The sequence below is a fragment of the Leopardus geoffroyi genome, chromosome A1, assembly GCF_018350155.1.
Source record: "Leopardus geoffroyi isolate Oge1 chromosome A1, O.geoffroyi_Oge1_pat1.0, whole genome shotgun sequence".
Classification (NCBI taxonomy): Eukaryota; Metazoa; Chordata; class Mammalia; order Carnivora; family Felidae; genus Leopardus; species Leopardus geoffroyi.
In genome coordinates this window covers 47,060,860-47,079,550 of record NC_059326.1, presented here as the reverse complement: position 1 = coordinate 47,079,550, position 18,691 = coordinate 47,060,860, and positions in this window count along the sequence as shown.

Here is an 18,691-nt window from a genome sequence, read left to right as displayed (position 1 = left end):
GTCCTTATCCAGAGCCCTCTGATTTCTGGTTATCTTGGAGGACGTAGGACCCGAGGTGTCTGGGCTCTAAGACTCCTAGTGTGGCACAATGCTCCTGCTGATTTCATGATTTATGCAGTTTCTCATGTAGAATTGCCACTTCCTGCCTTACCCACACCAGTGCTGTCTCTCCTTTTAGTGTTTCTGAACTTTCCAACTCCCGACAGTTCATACTTCCAAATTAACACATGCTTTTGTTGCCAGTAGCTCTAGACCCTCTGAAGCTAGCCTAACAGGATCTGGTGGGGCCAATGGGCATTCCGCCTCAAGAAGCCACGCTCAAAATGTCCTCCCTTAATGACAAAAGTGTTCCCATGATCTACAGACTTCATGTTGAGAAACATTGCAATATAGAACTAGAAGTTGTATGTACAAGCTGTCAAGAGATGTGAAGGGCCTGAGATGCCCAAGTTGATACCTGAACTTGGAAGCTAACAAATTAGTCTGTCCACAGCTTCATGGATCCTGAGAAAAGACACAGGAGTCATGGTCAGAGACCAAGGACATTACTATTCTCTGCAAGTAGAATAAACATCTGAATACTTTTCCGGGTTACCTCCAGTCCAGTTACCAGATGGTGACATGAAGAGGGCTAGATGACACATTGCAAAAGCACCTACCATGGGTTGCATTACAGAAGAGGAACCATAAACTCAGGGAACCTGACTTCTTTTTATACTGGAGAATAAACCTGCTGTCCTTTGCTCCAGAGCGAAACAGGATTTCTACCTTCACGCGTGGTAACCAATCCTGCCCTTTGCTCTGGAGGGAGATACTACCTCTATCTTCTAAGGCTGTTTACTCTATAAACATCCAGAAGAACATAGCTTGACACAAAGAGAAATTATGGCCTCATTCACAAGATGTGTCGAAATGCGTGAGATCCCCAGAGAATTGCCTATTAACAAAATCTAAAAATGACTAAAAAAAAAAAAAAAATTTGGAAGAAAGAAAAGCCATCCCACCAAGAAACTGTGGAATAAAAGAAACAACTGTCTAAAGAATAAAATACAATGTTAAGAAGTCAGAAGTTGTGAAAAATACGACAGGGCACAAGGTTGCAGTAATGTTGGATTGGTAAGCATGGAGATCTAATCTATAGCATGGTGACTACTGTTGATTACACTGTGTTGAATACTGGAGATTGGCTAAGAAGGTAGATTTCAGATGTATTCACCACACACACACACACACACACACACACAAAGAAATGGTAAATGTGTGAGGAGATGGATATGTTAATTAGCATGACTGCAGTAATCATGTGAATCTTAAATATATATAATTCGTATTTAAAAAATGTAATGTGTATAAAAATTAAAAACTGCAAAACGCAATAAATGTGAAAGGATAAAATTTTATTGCTGACAAGCAGTAAACTAGGATATCGAACATGGTAGAATGAAAAGAATAAATACTCATATGTGACCATTTCAAGAGATACTCCTAAAATATCATGATGCAGGATATTTGAAAATAGTTGCAAAAAGATGTGTTAGGCAAATATAAAATGAGGAAAGCGGGTACAAAAATGGAGCACCAGGAAAAATTCAAATGAAAGTGAGATTTTGCATTAATAAGAGTTAAAGATCTACCAAGAATATATGAATTAAAATGTGTGTGTTAAAGGATAGCAAGCAACCTTTGACCTCATGACATAGCTTTGAAATATAAAAAGTCAACATTGCTTGAAACCGAAGAGGATCTCATAATTCATAATCATTGTGAGAGATTTTAGCACTTATCTCATAATTTATGGGTCTAGGTTAAGAAAAAAGGGGATTTGGATAATTTAATTTACATATGGAAATATTTTTCTCAAAAGTGGTGGTACACATGCTTTCAAACATGATGGGACAGTCACAAAAATTCTCCAAATAGACTGTATCACAAAGACAATCTAAATCAATTCTGCAGTTCTGAATCATAAAATTTACATTCTGTGACCGCATTGTAATAAAACTATATATTAACAATAAGGCAATAAAACTCTATCTGAGCACATAAAAATTTTAAAATAATCTTCTAAAAAACTCTTGAGATCAAAAAGGAATCAAAATATAAATTATTAAAAAAGGACCCTTATTAAAACCCACAGGATGCATGGAAAGCAGTATTCAAGAGGGAATTTGTAATCTTAAAATGCATCTCCTAGATCAAAACAGACTGGAAATTTATGACCAAGACTTTCAGTTCAATAAATAAGAAAAAATAAAAAATAATAGAGAAAAATAGAAAGAAACTTGTAAGATAAGTAAAGTAGAATTTTATGAAATAAGAAAGCAAACACAGACTTGAGCAATAAACTTCAAAAGTTGTTCTGCAAAAAGACAAATAAATTAGACTCATGTTTGGCAAGACTTTCCGGAAAGAAAAAGAAAAATAATAACATTAGTAAAAAAAAAAAGACAATCTTAAACTATATTTCAATAGCTTTGAAAATCTAGATGAAATGAAATGGTTTCTAGAAATACATAGATTAAAAAGAGTCAAAACATCATATAGGCTAATAATCACAGGGAGAATTGAAAAAAGAGGTAACTTCTAACAAAAGTACAATGCCTAGGTAATTTTGCAAAGAAGTTGTGCCAAATATTCTTCTAATATTTCAACTCTTTCAGAAATAAAGAAAAATTGGGAGCTTCCCAAAGTCAAGTGAGGGCATGCATGGTCCTGATGTCAAAGACAGACATAGTTTGAGGGAAAAATGGGAAATCAAATAGCGATCTAAACTACAAAACCAATGGAAAATTCCTAAGTAAAGTATTAACAAATGGAAGCCATCCACATGTTAGAAGACTAATATATTACCAACAAGTGAAGATAATTTTAGCAATTCAAGGATGTTTCAATATTAATATATTTATTAATATGGATGGCCACACTAATATTTTATGGAAGAAAAAAATGAGTATTGCCAAAACAATTTGATAAAATTTGTCACCTATTTGTTTTAATTGAAGTATATTTGACACATAGTGTTAGGTTAGTTTCTGGTGTCCAACATAGTGATTTGACAAGTCTGTACTTTATGCTATGCCCATCACAAGCATAGCTACTATCTGTCACCATACAACACTATTACAATACCATTGGCTATATTCCCTATAGTGTTCCTGTTGTATATTCCCTATGCTGTTCCATCCTTCCACCCTCCTTTCTTTTAGCAACCATCAGTCTTTCTCTGTATTTATGAGTCTGGTTCTGATTTTGCTTATTTGTTTTGTATTTTAGATTACAAAAAGAAGTTAAATCATATGATATTTGTCTTTCTCTGACTTATTTCATTTAGCATAATACCCTCTAGGTCTATTTATGTTGTCACAGACGAAAGGATCTCATTCTTTTTTATGGCTGAGTAATATTCCATTACATCCTGTATCTACTCATCTATCTCTATGGACATTTGGAGTGCTTCCATATCTTGGCTATTTTAAGTGGTGGTGCAATGAACATAGCACTGCACATATCTTTTGAGTAAGCCTTTTCATTTTGGGAGGTAATCCCCAGATCCAGTGGAACCGCTGGATCATGAGGTAGTTTTATTTTTAATTTTTTGAGGAACCTCCATACTGTTTTCCATAGTGGCTGCACCAATTTACATTCCCACCAACAGTGCATGAGGGTTCCTTTTTCCCCACATCCTTGCCAACACCTGTTATTTCTTGTCTTTTTATTCTAGTCACCAGACAGGTATAAAGTGACATCTCACTGTGGTTTTAATTTGCATTTCCCTGGTCATTAGTGATATTGAGCATCTTTTCATGTGTCTGATGGCCATCTGTATGTCTTCTTTAGAAAAATGTCTGTTCAGGTCCTCTGCTTATTTTTGATAGGATTATTTGTTGGGTGTTTTCCTGCCATCATCCATTTTAATTCAACCAATAAGAAACCACAAAATAGGGGCACCTGAGTGGCTCAGTCGGTTGAGCGTCCGACTTTAGGCTCAGGTCATGATCTCGCAGTTTGTGGGTTCGAGCCCCACGTCGGCCTCTGTGCTGACAGCTCAGAGCCTGGAGCCCGCTTCGGATTCGGTCTCTCTCTCTCTACCCCTCCCCTGCTCATGTTCTGTCTCTCTCTGTCTCAAAAATAAATATAAACATTAAAAAAAAATTAAAAAAAAAAGAAACCACAAAATAACTTTCTTAGGAATAGAAGGGTATTTCCTGAACCTCATATATGTTTATTTGTTAAACACGCAGAGAAAATATCTTAATAGTGAAATAATAAAAATCTTCTTATAAATAGGACAAGGATGCCTTCTTTTACAACTGCTATTTGATATTGTAGTCATTCTAGTCAGTATCATAAAATAAAAAAGAAATAATAATGAACAATATATGATATTAGAAAAATTGTTATTGTTTAATTCAAGTCAATTGTATAAAATTGACTATTCCGAAAACACAAAGAGTCAACTAAAATGTATTAGAGCTAATGCTAGAATTAGGTAAGGTAGTCAAAATAAAAAAATTAATATTCTATTTTCCAGTAATAATTAATGAGAAAATCAAATAGGGAGGAAACAATTTACACATCAGATAAGCCAATCTGCAAATAACCTGCTAACAAACCTAACAATAGTGTGAAAATTCTCTATAGCAATAACTTTAATAAAATGAATGTACAAAAACCCTTAATGGCAAGGAATATAATTACTAAGATGATTTCATTTAATAAGAATGCCTCTTCCCTAAATAAGGGTACAAAGTGAATGCTTTCCAATCCAAATCCCCAAATAATCCTTGTAACATATTTGACAATCTGATCTTAAAATTTGCTTAGGGGACACCTGGGTGGCTCAGTTGGTTAAGTGTCCAACTTTGGCTCAGGTCATGATCTTGTGGTTCATGAGTTTGAGCCCCGTGTCAGACTCTGTGCTGACAACTCAGACCCTAGAGTCTGCTTTAGATTCTGTGTCTCCCTCTCTCTGCCCCTCCCCCACTTGTGCCCTGTCTCTCTCTCTCTCTCTCTCAAAAGTAAATAAACATTAAAATAATAAAAATAAATAAAATTTGCTTAGAAGATAAAGTTACAAGAAGAAACAATTTTTTGTGTGTGAAGAGAAATACAAAGTAACTTACTTTTCATGGAGGTATTATTTATACAGAATGAAATTCAGAGATTCTAAATGTACATTTTGACAAGTATTGACAAAAAATCTGTACAGGTGACCTATACCCCGATCAAGCTCTAGACTTTTTCCAGGACCCCAGAAGTTTTCCTCAAGACATTTTCCAGACATCCCTCAGCCTCTCCAGAGGAATCAATATTGTGCTATCTATCATCATAAATTAGGTTTGCCTCTTCTAGAACATCATAAAAAATGGAGTCATAGAATATCTGCTCTTCTGTGTCTGGGTTCATTGGCTCAACATAATGTTTTTTGCGATTCAGGCTTGTTGATGACACATCGGTAGTTTATTCCTTTTTATTGCTGTGCAGTACTCCACTTCACGAATAGCCAAGGTTTCTCTGCTCTTCTCTTGAAAAACATTTAGGCTGTTCCAGTTTGGGGCTCTTTTTCTGAAGTGTTTCTAATCTGTTCTTTTTGATCTTTAGTCTATGCTTCCATGGAGACAGAGTAGACCAGGGAGTGCTGGATTTCCTGAGAAGCCATGCTTTCTCTATGAAAACAGAACTCGCTTCAAATGTAAAAAGGGGGCAGTGGTATCCTGAAAAGTGCAAACAACTAAGAAACCCTATCATATTTTTTTAAAACATGTATTACTTCCCTCTATTCACCAACCACGTATGATAAAAATGATGGCAATCCATAATAAGAATAGGGCAACCCATAATTCCTTTCGTTTCAGGCCTTACTTACTCAGCAGTAAGTTGAAGGTAGAGGGTCTTGGAAGAATGTGCATTTGTCAGGGAGTAAAATGAAAACAGTGGACTGTTTTTGATACAGCTTTTCCCCTGTTCTGGTAAGAACAAAACATATACAACATATGAAATACAAATTGTGCAATATTAGAGATTCCTCTATAAATTCTCATATTTGCATGAAAAACCAGCATTGTATAATGTAAAGGAAGAATGGTAAAGTCCATGCTCACAATGTAAAATTTTAATTTCTCCTCACTTAGAATGACATATATAGCACTGTGACAAATTGAGAGACTACAGAAGAAAGGGGCAAACCTTCTATTTTAGTACGCTGAAGGGCATTTTTTTCCTGCTTTTTGAAAAAGGGCCCTGCAAAGGAAATAATCGCCTCGTCCAGGCAATGAACCATATAATGTGAGAAGGGTAGAAAAGAAGAGTATGACTTTCCCTCATGTAGACTCCCTCAGGCATTTTTGAGGTTCTCCCGGAGGGTTGCTGCAGGTAGATAGGAACAAGCTCTCTCCCATTCTTTGGCTTTGATTTGTTTTCTGGAATGGGCTCCTGTCACTGTTTGACCACCAGTACCATTTGTGATCGGGCTACTTGGCTGGTACCCACGGGGCCCCACGGTGCTCTGCCGGGGGCCACGCTGAGGCTTCCGGTGATTTGTTATGAATCAGTTTGCCCCCAAACCGTGTAGGTGATGCAGTTTCTCTGACACCAATTTGACAAAATGTAATTTGATTAAAATTCAGCAAGCTGCTCAGCACAATTTGTTTCAAACTATTTGGTTGAAAATGAATAATCTATAGTTTTTGTAATTTCTAATTCGTTTCCAGTGAATAAACAGTGTGAGTAGATTGACTGAAAATGAATTAGAAACAGCAACACAAAAGACAGAGAAGACACTCCCTCAAGTCTGGAAATAAGAGAAGAAAATGAGTAAGATGAATACAAGTGTGACAAAACCACTCTACTGTGCATTAAAATGTCCTAAGTAGTCCTACCGTTCCCCTGGGAAGAGAGAGAGAGAGAGAGAGAGAGAGAGAGAGAGAGAGAGAGAAAGAGAGAGAGAACAACCATGAGTGTGGAACATTGATTTTACTCTCAGTTCAATGATTTTTGTACATATCGTTCTGTCTGATCCTTGTGGTCTACAGTGGAATTCGGGGGATGAACAGCCTCTCCTCTCCCCTCTTCGTGGAGACTGTTACTTCCAGGCACTGAAGCAGTCCTGTGCTTATGCCCAAGAACACCACGATTTTATTGACTGCATTCCTTCCTCCATTAGAGGGAAGCCAGTGTGCAAGCGGAACAGAGTTTTGGATGGCATGCCACACCCCAGTTCTCATCTCTGCTCCCTTTTCCAATGTACAGCCACGTAAGCACATATCAAAAACATCATCTTCTACTCTATGGTCAAATGCAGCAAATCCCCATGTTATCAGGGCATAACGAACAGAGTGCATGCCACAGGGATATCTGCACACTGACTCCACCGGTTCCGTAAACAGCAAGTTCAGAAACCAGTTTGGTCTCACTTAAAAGTAGAAATAATCTATGATGAAAACGAACATCCTATGCAAACCTTTACTGAGGACTTTAAACATAGGATAGTGACCTTAGTGGCCCTGCTTGTATTTTTCCCACAACTGATCTGCTTTATATATTATGCCTGTCTCCGCACGTTTGCTCTTTTATAGCCCCAGGGATTTGTTTGGATCATGTTGTGCCATTGCTGATGCATGTATTAGGTGATCTTTTCTCAGAAAGCATTCTACCCAGAGCCAAAATATCAAAAGATGTAGGTCAGGAGGGTAAAATGTTCAAGCGATTTTTTTTCTGAGGCTGCATATGTAAGATATTTCTATGTTCATTTGCTCAATCATCTGAAGGCTATTTACCAAACACCTCTAGTTGCTAAGGATCCAAGAGTATAAGATACACAGACGCTTTGTTTAGGCAGCATGTTACTTACTGGGCTAGCCAGATATATTCATAGCTTTAGGACAGGGAGGTGAGTGCCTTCATTAAGATACAAGCATGTGGCTTTGGAGCCAAGGGCTAGGGCATCCGAATCCCAGCCTGATGAAGGCAGTGGGAGAGCAGTTTCCACTGAGAAAATGGAAAGGAGAGCCAGGGAGTCTCAAAGGATGAGTATGTTTCACTAGAGACAAGATTAAAAAAAAAAAAAAAAAACCAAAAGAACAACCATTTCAGGCAAAAGAACAGAATTTACAGAGATACGGAGAAGGAAAAAAAATGGCACATTCAGGAACTGGGAGGTGTGTACAGCTGGGACATTACATATGCATGTAGGAGTGGCAGGGCTTACACAGCACAGGGCTTCTGTGCAGTTTGAAGGAACTTGGGCTTGCAAAAATTTTGAGCACAGGATACCCCTGTGGAGGATTACATTGTATAAAGATCACTCAGACCACAGGGTAGGAGAGGGCAGAAAACCTGTCAGGAGGCAGAGACAGGACTTGGGCTAGAAATGTGGAAGGAAAACAAAGCAGTGACAATAGGAAAGGAGGGGAAGAGATGTTTCCAAAAAATAAAAAGGGATAGGATTTACTGTGCATCAAAGCTGACCGGGTGCCAGGAGAGAGAGACGGAGGGACCTGTCCACTGCAGACTAGGTGGATTGACGGGGAAGAAGCAAGGTTCAATGAGAAAGAGAAGGGCCTCAGTTTTAGACATGCTGAATATTTATTTATTTATTTATTTATTTATAACATTTATTCATTTTTTGAGAGAAAGAGAGAGTGAGCGGGGGAGGGGCAGAGAGAGAAGGAAACACAGAATCAGAAGCAGGCTCCAGACTATGAGCTGTTAGCACAGAACCTGACGCGGGGCTACCACTCACAAACTGTGAGATCATGACCTGAGCCGAAGTCAGATGCTTAACCAACTGGGCCACCCAGGTGCCCCTTGACATGCTGAATATGTAAAGTCAGCTTTGTTGAAATGTAAGTAACACGCAGCAAAATTCACCTGTTTTGCTGTTTCACTGCAAAATTCATACGGCTCTATGAATGTTGACAAAGAGATGTAAACATTCATGTAACCTCAACTGAAATTGACAGGGAGGATATTTCCCTCAGCCCCAAATGTTCCCTCAAGTCCATTTGTAGTCAATACCCACCCCCCGCCCACCCCCAGGAAACAACAAATCTGTTTTCTGTTCCAAACTGTTTTTCATCTTCTAGAATGTCATATAAGTGGAATCATGCAGTGTGCAAGATTTTCAAATCTGGCTTCTTTGACTTAGTATAATGCTTTTGAGATTCATGCAGTTACTGCAAGTATCTGTGGTTTGTTAAGCTTATTGATAAGTAGGAGTATACTCTACGGGCACACCAAAATTTATCTATCCACTCACTGGTGGGTGAACATTAATGTTCTTGCCAGTTTCTGGAGATTATGAATAAATCTGTTACAAGCATTTACATACAGGTGTCTGTGTAAACATAAATTTTTATTTCTTTGGGGTAAATCCCTAGCAGTGGTATCATTGAGTCATATGGTAAGTACACATTTAGCTTCATAAGAAATTGCTAAGTGTTTTCCAGCATTATAGTATGAAACATCAGGAAAAAAATTGCTGTTCTAAAGGGTGTGTATTGATACAGCATTGTGACTTTAATTTGAATTTTTGTGATGACTAATGTTCTTTCCCTATGCTTATTTCATACCCATAGATCTTTTTTGTGAAGTGTCTATCAAGTATTGTGTCTACGTATTTTTATTCAGTTGTTTTCTTGTTTCTGAGTTTAGATACTTCTAAGTATATTTGGGATTCAAGTCCTTTGTCAGATATAGGGTTTGCAAGTATTTTCTCCCAATCTGTGGCTTACTTTTTCATTTCCTTAACAGTACAGTTGGAGCTGAAGTTTTAAATTTGGATGAAGTATGGGGCACCTGGGTGGCTCAGTTGGTTGAGCATCTGACTCTTGTTTGTAGCTTGAGTTCTGATCTCACAGTTAGTGAGTTCAAGCCCTGTGTCAGGCTCTGTGCCGACAGTGTGGAGCCTGCTTGGAATTCTCTCTCTCTCCCTCTTTCTATGCCCTCCCCTTGCCCCTTCTTCTCTCTCTCAAAATAAATAAATAAAAACTTCTAAAAATTTTAGATGAAGTACAATTTGTCAATTGTTTCTTTTACAGATTGGGCTTTTGGTGTTTTATCTAAGGAATCTGTGTCTCACAAAAGCTTCAAAGGTTTTTTTCCCTTTATTTTTTTCTAGGAATGTTATAACTCCTTTTAGGTTTTACATTTAGATCTATGATCCATTTTTATTCATTTTTGTATATGGCTCAAAATATGGGTTGAAGTTTTTTTTTTTTTTAATTTGCAAATGGAATTGTTCCAGAACCACTTGTTGAAAAGACTATCTTTTCTCTATTGAACTGCATTTAGACCTTTGTCAAGAATCATTTGACTACGTGTGTGTGGGTATTTATATTCTTATCTCTTCTTCACTATAATAAAATCTTTTCAAGGCCTAGAATATATATTTTTTATATTTATTTTTTCATATTTTCTATCAGTGTTTTTTGTATAAGAGATACTCCAAAAATGTTGGCGGTCGCAGAGAATAGCTTTCAAACAATTAGGAACTGAGTTTGAATCCTATCACTTCTATCCATTAGCATGACTTTAGATCAGTTACGCATCTTCTTTAAATTCAAATTTTCACATTTTTGAGTGTTATAACATTTAGCTCACAAGATGCTGGGTGGATAAAATGAATACAGAAAGAGAGACTTGGTATTTGAGACTATGAGGCCTAACACGTGGTAGGTGCTTCATAAAGATAGTTATTTATGTAACTAAAATCAATTTAAGAAAGATGAATGTGAAAAAATGGATATCGAATTATATGAACTCCGTTAATTTCGCGTGTTTCCCAAAGAATATTAAGACTTCCAGTCATCTATGAAATAGCAGCTGCTTCCAATTATGCACTAATTTGAATAAACCAACATCAACTCAGGGAGGTGCCTGAGGTGGAGGAAAAGGCCAGGTAGGCACATAAGCAGTCTTTCTATTCTGGGCTGAAAATCTCAGCGGCTCTGCCTGCAGGCCAAGAGTGGTCGTTTTTTTTTTTTATGTTTCTGATTACAAAACATCCGAGCTTGTTTCTTCAGATGCGTCTGCAAAGCCCGTGCTGCTGTGTTGAAAGACTATGTATGCAGTGGAAGGTATTTATCGCGTCACCGCAAGGGGGTCCCGACCTGCCACTGCCATGCTGCTGACATCCCTTCAGACTTCCTTCCCTGTCCTCCCCATTCACATGAAATCATGAGACTTGGTTGAGAAATATGTAGGGACTAAACAGAAGGCTTTTGCTTGACCACAGAATGCCTAACGGTAGTTACTTGCCTCCTGGCTTGTTGGACATCCATCCATTTCCCAGGACTGGGCAGGTCACCTGGTGCTAGATACCAAGTCAGAGTGTAGCCCCGGGGCCTGGCCAATGGGTTGCTAGCAGATGATTTAGGGCATTACTACCAGAATGTTCTTACTTAGTCGTCCCTTTTGTGAGATTTTCCTCCTACTAAATACAAAGTCTCATGGAATGTTAAGCTCAGACACACAATTTATGGGTGAACAGTTTTACTAAAATAAGAATCTAAATAGACGGCTTTCTCTACAAAAGCACAACTGCCGGTTGAGCCTGGCTTGGACCCTGGCTGAACGCGTTGGCCACTGAGGGATTCAGAACCCCTGGGGAGGTCCCATGAACAGTGTGTCAACAGCAGCTGTGTGGCCATCCCACACCTGCACGGCCATCTTTCAGGGGCAGAATGAATTGGGCCAGTGCTAGTGACTCTCTCATAGGTAGGCTCAGAGTGGTACCTTTAAAAATATCCTGGACTCGCTTTTTATGTTTCCACCCCAAAGTTTATAAATCACACCCAAGAACTTTCCAAATGAAATGTGTGCACAGAAGAAAACCTTCATTTTGTGAAGACACAGCAAATTCTGCCAAACCTTACTAGTAGCCTGGCAAGTCAATTAGGTTTAAATGAGCTCTGATAGCTTGATTTCTGACTGTAGCATTCTTTGGCTCCCAATCACTTGCAAAATAAAAGCACTGAGGATTTACTTTCTCAGGGATTTTCTTCTTGACCTAATATTTTCAATGAGTGCTTTTCCTTCTGTGATGTAGCAGTCAGGGCAGATTCACGGGTGTGCAACCTGGGCAGTTGTCCAGCACCCCACATTTAGAAGGACCTCATGCTTGTTTCACTGCTTGACTGTTTAAGTAATTTTTTGACAGGAGGCTCTGCACTTTCATTTTGCACCGGGGCTGTACTGGTCAGCATTCTGGGTTACAGACTTCAGCAGAGAAGGACATGTTGGGAGGGATATTAGTGGTCAGTGGTCAGTGGTAAGCCTCAGGAAACAGTCTTGGAAAACGCTAGGCACTACTGGGTACTTGAAACCCCAGTCCGGATCTTGCCACGGCAAAAGAGTGGTTAGACGGTACTGCTGTCCCCACCACTAAACACAGGGTGCCACCGTCACCAGACAAGGAATGTAAACTGTCCTTGCTTCTTTGAGTTGCTTGCTTCCAGTGAAGCTCTGGTTTGCCGAGCACAAGCCGTCATTTCTGGCCCTGCTACCAAGGTTGTGAGAGGAGATAAATATGCTGTTCTCTCTTTTATATTGAGAATGGACGTTGCCAGCTTCCTGGACCCACCAAGTCACATATTCCCCAGTGAACAGGAGGTGGTTCATGTGCTGAACGGTCAAGCCACCATGAAAAAAGGGGACACGCATCCACCTCACCTGACTGCTAGGATTCTGCACTTTCCGATTCTCTAAATATCTGATCAATCTTTCTTTGTGTTCTTTTCTATATCTTCTTGGCCAGTTCCTTCGGGGTGTTGCTCCCAGAGTACCCTACCTTATTTTTGATTCTCACTTACGGACCTTTCTGGGTGAACTCCATGGCTGATGATCCCGAATGACTCCACACTCAGCTCAGCCCTTTTCCTCCCCCATGCCTCCAACTTCCCTCGGAACGTTTCTATGTAACATTGAAATTTGGAACCACTCTTTTAATATCATAATTCAAATAAGGCTGATTCAATTACATGACAGACTAGAATCGCAGTGAGAGGTATCCACTGGCATGTCCCCGAAAACATTACTATTTTGGTATTTAATTCTACGGAGGCTAAAGATCTTTATTTCACTCACTAGTCTAAGGAATGGAGTCTAAATAGTGAGGAGACTAATTGGGAATATCTAATTTTGATATTCTTCCCGGGTGATTATAAATAAGAAATGCAATCATCTTAACTATTCAGCTGGGATTTTTTTTTTGTTTGTTTGAATATTTGCTCTATATACATATGATGCAGTATATTATATTTCTTCTGAAATTATTAAAAGATTTCTTTCAGCTTTTTTTTTTTTGCATTGACTACATACTTATTGAGTCTTTGATAAAGTCCTTTTAATTTGCACATCATTAAGAAATCCATGCACTATCAGGTTCAAAAGGAGAGCAAGACAGGTTTGAATAAACTTTACATAAGTCAAGGAGCATGGTCATTCTGCTTTAATTTCACCATTTTTCAGGATCATATTAAATTTTACTAGGGCCTGTCTTAAGGCTCTGTCTTGTCACCTTTCTGAAAAGTACATGAAGAAAGGGAGACAGATGAAGGCGGAAGCAGAGGACAATGAAGAAGGGTAAAATACACCAAAGTGAAGACATTGTCCATTTTTTCCCTCGCTTTCTCTCACTTGGTCTTTTTTTGTTCCCGAAGCATGAGCCATGAGCAGAAAAGGGGACGGGGTCTTAGTGCATCGTATACTAACAAGCATTCCTTAACTCCACTTTTCTCCAGACTTTTATTAAAGTTATTGTATCCCATAGGGTGTTTTCCTCATATTGTCTGCCTAGCTAAAATTTAATTTTGATATTATTTTCAAAATTAAATATTCTTACTGCTGTCTAATAACAGTTTTCAGTAATGATAGCAACTCATTTCAATGCTCCCCTGATGAATAGCTTCTATTTTCACAGTGCGTGTATGAATCTATGCACAGGTGTTTGTTTAAAAATGCCATCAATGAATACTTTATGTCTCATGCTATATTTTAGATATTAAATCATGTTCAAACTCTTACAGAGAGTTTCATTAATATAGGAATAATTGAACAGAACATGGACCAGCATACAGATTCTGACATTTACGGTAAATAAAAACTAGAAGAGCATTTAAGACGGAAAAATCAGTACACATAACACAGAAGTTCAAATTTCTGATATTTACACACATTTCTTAAATTTTTTTTTTCAACGTTTATTTATTTTTGGGACAGAGAGAGACAGAGCATGAATGGGGGAGGGGCAGAGAGAGAGGGAGACACAGAATCGGAAAGAGGCTCCAGGCTCTGAGCCATCAGCCCAGAGCCTGACGCGGGGCTCGAACCCACGGACGGCAAGATCGTGACCTGGCTGAAGTCGGACGCTTAACCGACTGCGCCACCCAGGCGCCCCTACACACATTTCTTAATCTCAGTTTTATGCTACTCTTTTCCAAGGCAAGCTCAAAAACGGAACACTGCACTGTGAAGAAATAAAAGTGAGAGTACTCAGCTACATTGCTACTTTTTAAAAGGGTGTATCTATCTTACTAATTTCTGATGTTAAAATTCTAGACTTTGGTTCCTTGAGACTTTGGATAGTGAATTGTATGCACCCCTCCCCACCCCCCAGTAGGGACACTCTGTGGGGACTAGTACATATTTTTTCATCTCATCCAGTGATTTTGATCTCAGAACACCCCTTAGTTTCCCTTTCAGGATGCTAAAATTGAATGAAGATGAAATCTATAACTATGAGAGATTTTGTTTCTTAAATTAGATGTGGAGACAAGACCTATACATTGTCTGAGGAATTGAAACCATATAAGTGTGTCAACCAAACTGAATTAAAAATAATTTCTCTGTGATATTCAAGATATTAGAATGAGTGAACATCCCATTAGTGATGCCTTTTGTGAAGGAAACAATGGTTTTATTTAAAAAATTTTTTTAATGTTTATTTATTTTTGAGAGAGACAGAGACAGAATGCGAGTGGGTTACGAGCAGAGAGAGAGGGAGACACAGAGTCCGAAGCAGGCTCCAGGCTCCGAGCCATCAGCACAGAGCCTGATGTGGGGTTCGAACCCACAGAGCTGTGAGATCATGACCTGAGCCGAAGTCAGACACTCAACCGACTGAGCCACCCAGGCGCCCAACAATGGTTTTATTTTAGAATGTGGTTATCACACAGTCATCATTTTCTTGGAAAGATTACCTATTGGTTACAAACTGGCTATAATACTGAAAGGGACATACAGCAAAATAGTGCATTTGTATATCATATAGTCAACACTATCGAAGGGATTTATTTTTGCACGAAACATGGCCAAAAAACCTTGCTCAAAATCCTACGTAAATTTGTATAAGAAAACAACTTTTTTGGTAAGGAAGAACTATTACTCAAAATTTCCTATAGTATTCTTGGTTCTATGTTGTTTCTTGAAATAACAATCAGATGGGGCGCCTGGGTGGCTCAGTCGGTTGAGCGTCCGACTTCAGCTCAGGTCACGATCTCACGGTTTGTGAGTTCGAGCCCCGCGTCAGGCTCTGGGCTGATGGCTCAGAGCCTGGAGCCTGCTTCTGATTCTGTGTCTCCCTCTCTCTCTGCCCCTCCCCCATTCATGCTCTGTCTCTCTCTGTCTCAAAAATAAATAAACATTAAAAAAAAAAAAGAAATAACAATCGGGTGTCTATTATTCACAATACACTATTGTTTCTGGTATTGACTCCACTTTAATTTAATTTATGGAACTTGTGGACATTAATTTCATTCAATTGTCCCTAACTTATCTGATTGTCTCAAGCAGATCACTCTGAAGTAATACTCCCTAGTGGAGTGATGTTCTAAAACAAATACATGGTTGAGACGATCAGGTTTCTCATAATTCAACATGTCAACAATAGAGGACGTTTTAGTCCTGGGGAACCATCAATGAAGTGTGCAACACATCATCAATTTTTTCCATCCCCATAGAACTAGGTAAGGCTCCCAAAATACAGGATAATTTGAGTTGTGTTCTGCATGTAACTGCTGTTTGCTCTTTTTAAATAAGAGAGTTTGACTTTGCTATGAACTAAAGAAGCAGGTCATAGGGGATGCAGTCACTATGAAGGTCATAGGGGCTGATCTGACAAGGTCATGCTAAAGATGACTAGTATGACATCATTTTGATCAAGTGGGAAGATTTTTCTTCCCAGTTTACCAGCCAACAATAGAATTGTCAGCGGCATTTTCTTTATAAATGACTGCGTTTCTATAGTGTTTGAAGAAGGTTCGTCAGAGCCTGAAGTGGTATAAATGATAAATGCTCCCTGAAAAACACAACTTTTGAAAAATTGTTATTTATTAATTAGTGTGTAAGTGGTGGTCTTCCAAAAAGATGACCCATTATAGATTAAAAGACAATGTTTGATAACAAATGGTTATTAAGGTTGAAGAAATACTTAACCTTTTGGGAATCAATGGGATGCAAATTCAAATAATATGTGCCAGTTTCTTTTATTAATTTTATGACGCTTGTAGAAATATATAATATCCATTTCTGGCAAGAATGTTGAAAAATAGATACTTTGTATTCTGCTCTTGAGAAAGTACAGACATACAAATTTTCTAGATGGAAATTTGACAATACAAGTCAAAATCCTTAAAAATGTTTATGTACTTTGACTGTGGGAATTTGTCCTGAGGAAAATATTCCAACTATTTAAAAAAGTATTTTAAGAAAGTAATTGCGGATGCACACAACAGTGGATGTTCAAGGATGGCAATTAAAATTCTATTTATAATTATAAGGCATTGGAAATAACTACATGGACAATTAAAGATTAATTTTAAAATGTGGACCAAATGGGCTATGTAGCCTTCGCAATTAGAATAGAAGGGTGCTTAAAGAAATGCAATGATACTTATAACAACGTTAATTGAAAAATATCAAGTTACAAAACAGTATGCATAGTGCATTGCTCTTTTTAGACATAACACTGGAAGGTTATATGCCAATATTTATTACCAATGGAATGGACAGATAAAATGTGGTGTATTCCACAATGGGATGTTATACAGTACAGTGAAAATAAATGAACTATTCTACACAGAACAACATGAAATGGTCTGACAAATACAGTGTTGAACAAAACAAGCAAGGAGCACAAAAATACATACAGTGTGATTTAACTTATATACAACCAGAAATCAGCAGAACTAAACTATAGTGTTTAGGGATCCATATATGGATGGTAAAGCTAAAGAAAAGGCAGAAATAGCTGTGACACAACCTGACAGTGGTTGCCTCTGGGGAGAAGGGGTCGGGTTATGATAGAGACACAAAGGCCCTCTGGAGTGAAAATCATGCATGATTTCTTGACCCGTGGAGGGATTCCATGAGAGTCACTTTGTATCTATTTGCTCAACCATAATATAGACTTCCTGTATATTATGTAACTATGTTATATTTCATATTAAACATTACGTTATTCATTATTATTCGGGAGTGTTATTAAAATTATTATCAGAGGAGATCTCTGGTTGTAACATTACAGATTATCTTAGTTTTATTCTTTGGCTTGAATACACAGTTTAAATTTTTTTTTTTAACATTTATTCATTTTTGAGAGACAGAGAGAGAGCCGAGTGGGGAAGGGGCAGAGAGAGAGGGAGACACAGAATCTGAAGCAGGCCCCAGGCTCTGAGCTGTCAGCACAGAGCCTGACCCGGGGCTCGAACTCACAACACATTATTGAATACCTGCCATGGATAAGAGCTGGCACTCTTAGAAAATGTAGAGATGTAAAGATAAAAAGAGAGTTTAGCGATACTACTACTCCATAGTTTACTTTAAAGATATTGAAAAATGAGAATGGCATAAAATATTTAAATATTGAACAAGTGCCTAAAAATTAGACAAGAATCTGTGTGGGATATTTTGCCAAGAAGTAGGTGGAATAAACTGGCAAGATGAGGAAGAAAAGTCTCTATCTAAGACATGTTCTTGGTATTTATGTTTAAGAAAAGGAGGATCGCTGCTCATTTTTTAAATATAGCAAACTTTTCAATCATTGGTGAGTAGTTTCAATTTAAATATTAATGAAATATCATGGGAAAAATGAGCTACTATATTAAAAATGTATAGAACTTACCTCTATTGTCTATTTATGTGAGGAAACAATCTTCTCTCCTGGACAATGACAGAATTGTGTTCCAAAATACGTAGATTAGGTACAAAAAGGTAAATGTTCACATCTTGAGTAAAATTTTTAGAGCTAGGAGAGACTTTAAAGATCATGGTATAAAGGTCTGTTTTTTTTAAACAGATAAAAAGGTATTCAGAATCTCCCAAATACATATCAAAATATATTTGAAAAACCTTGAAATACCTTTTTCCTCTCATGTCAGTGTTTTCCCCCTATAAAACACCGACTTCCTTAAATTAGAGGACCTATAATTTCCTTTAAATATAGGATACATCTGGAAATTAATTCCAAAGAAATCCAGAGAACAGCAAAAAAAAAAAAAAAAAAAAAAAAAAGTGAAGAGATCAACAAAATTGTGAAATAGTTTATTGTTGTGTTACTGACAATAGTTATTATGCTTTCTGGTCATCCTTAAAGTGTGACAGTATGATATACTGTCAGTTTGTAGCAAATTCTAATCAATTTGCAAATTGCAATTGATCATTTGCAATTTGAGCCTAAATTCTTACCCAGATGCTA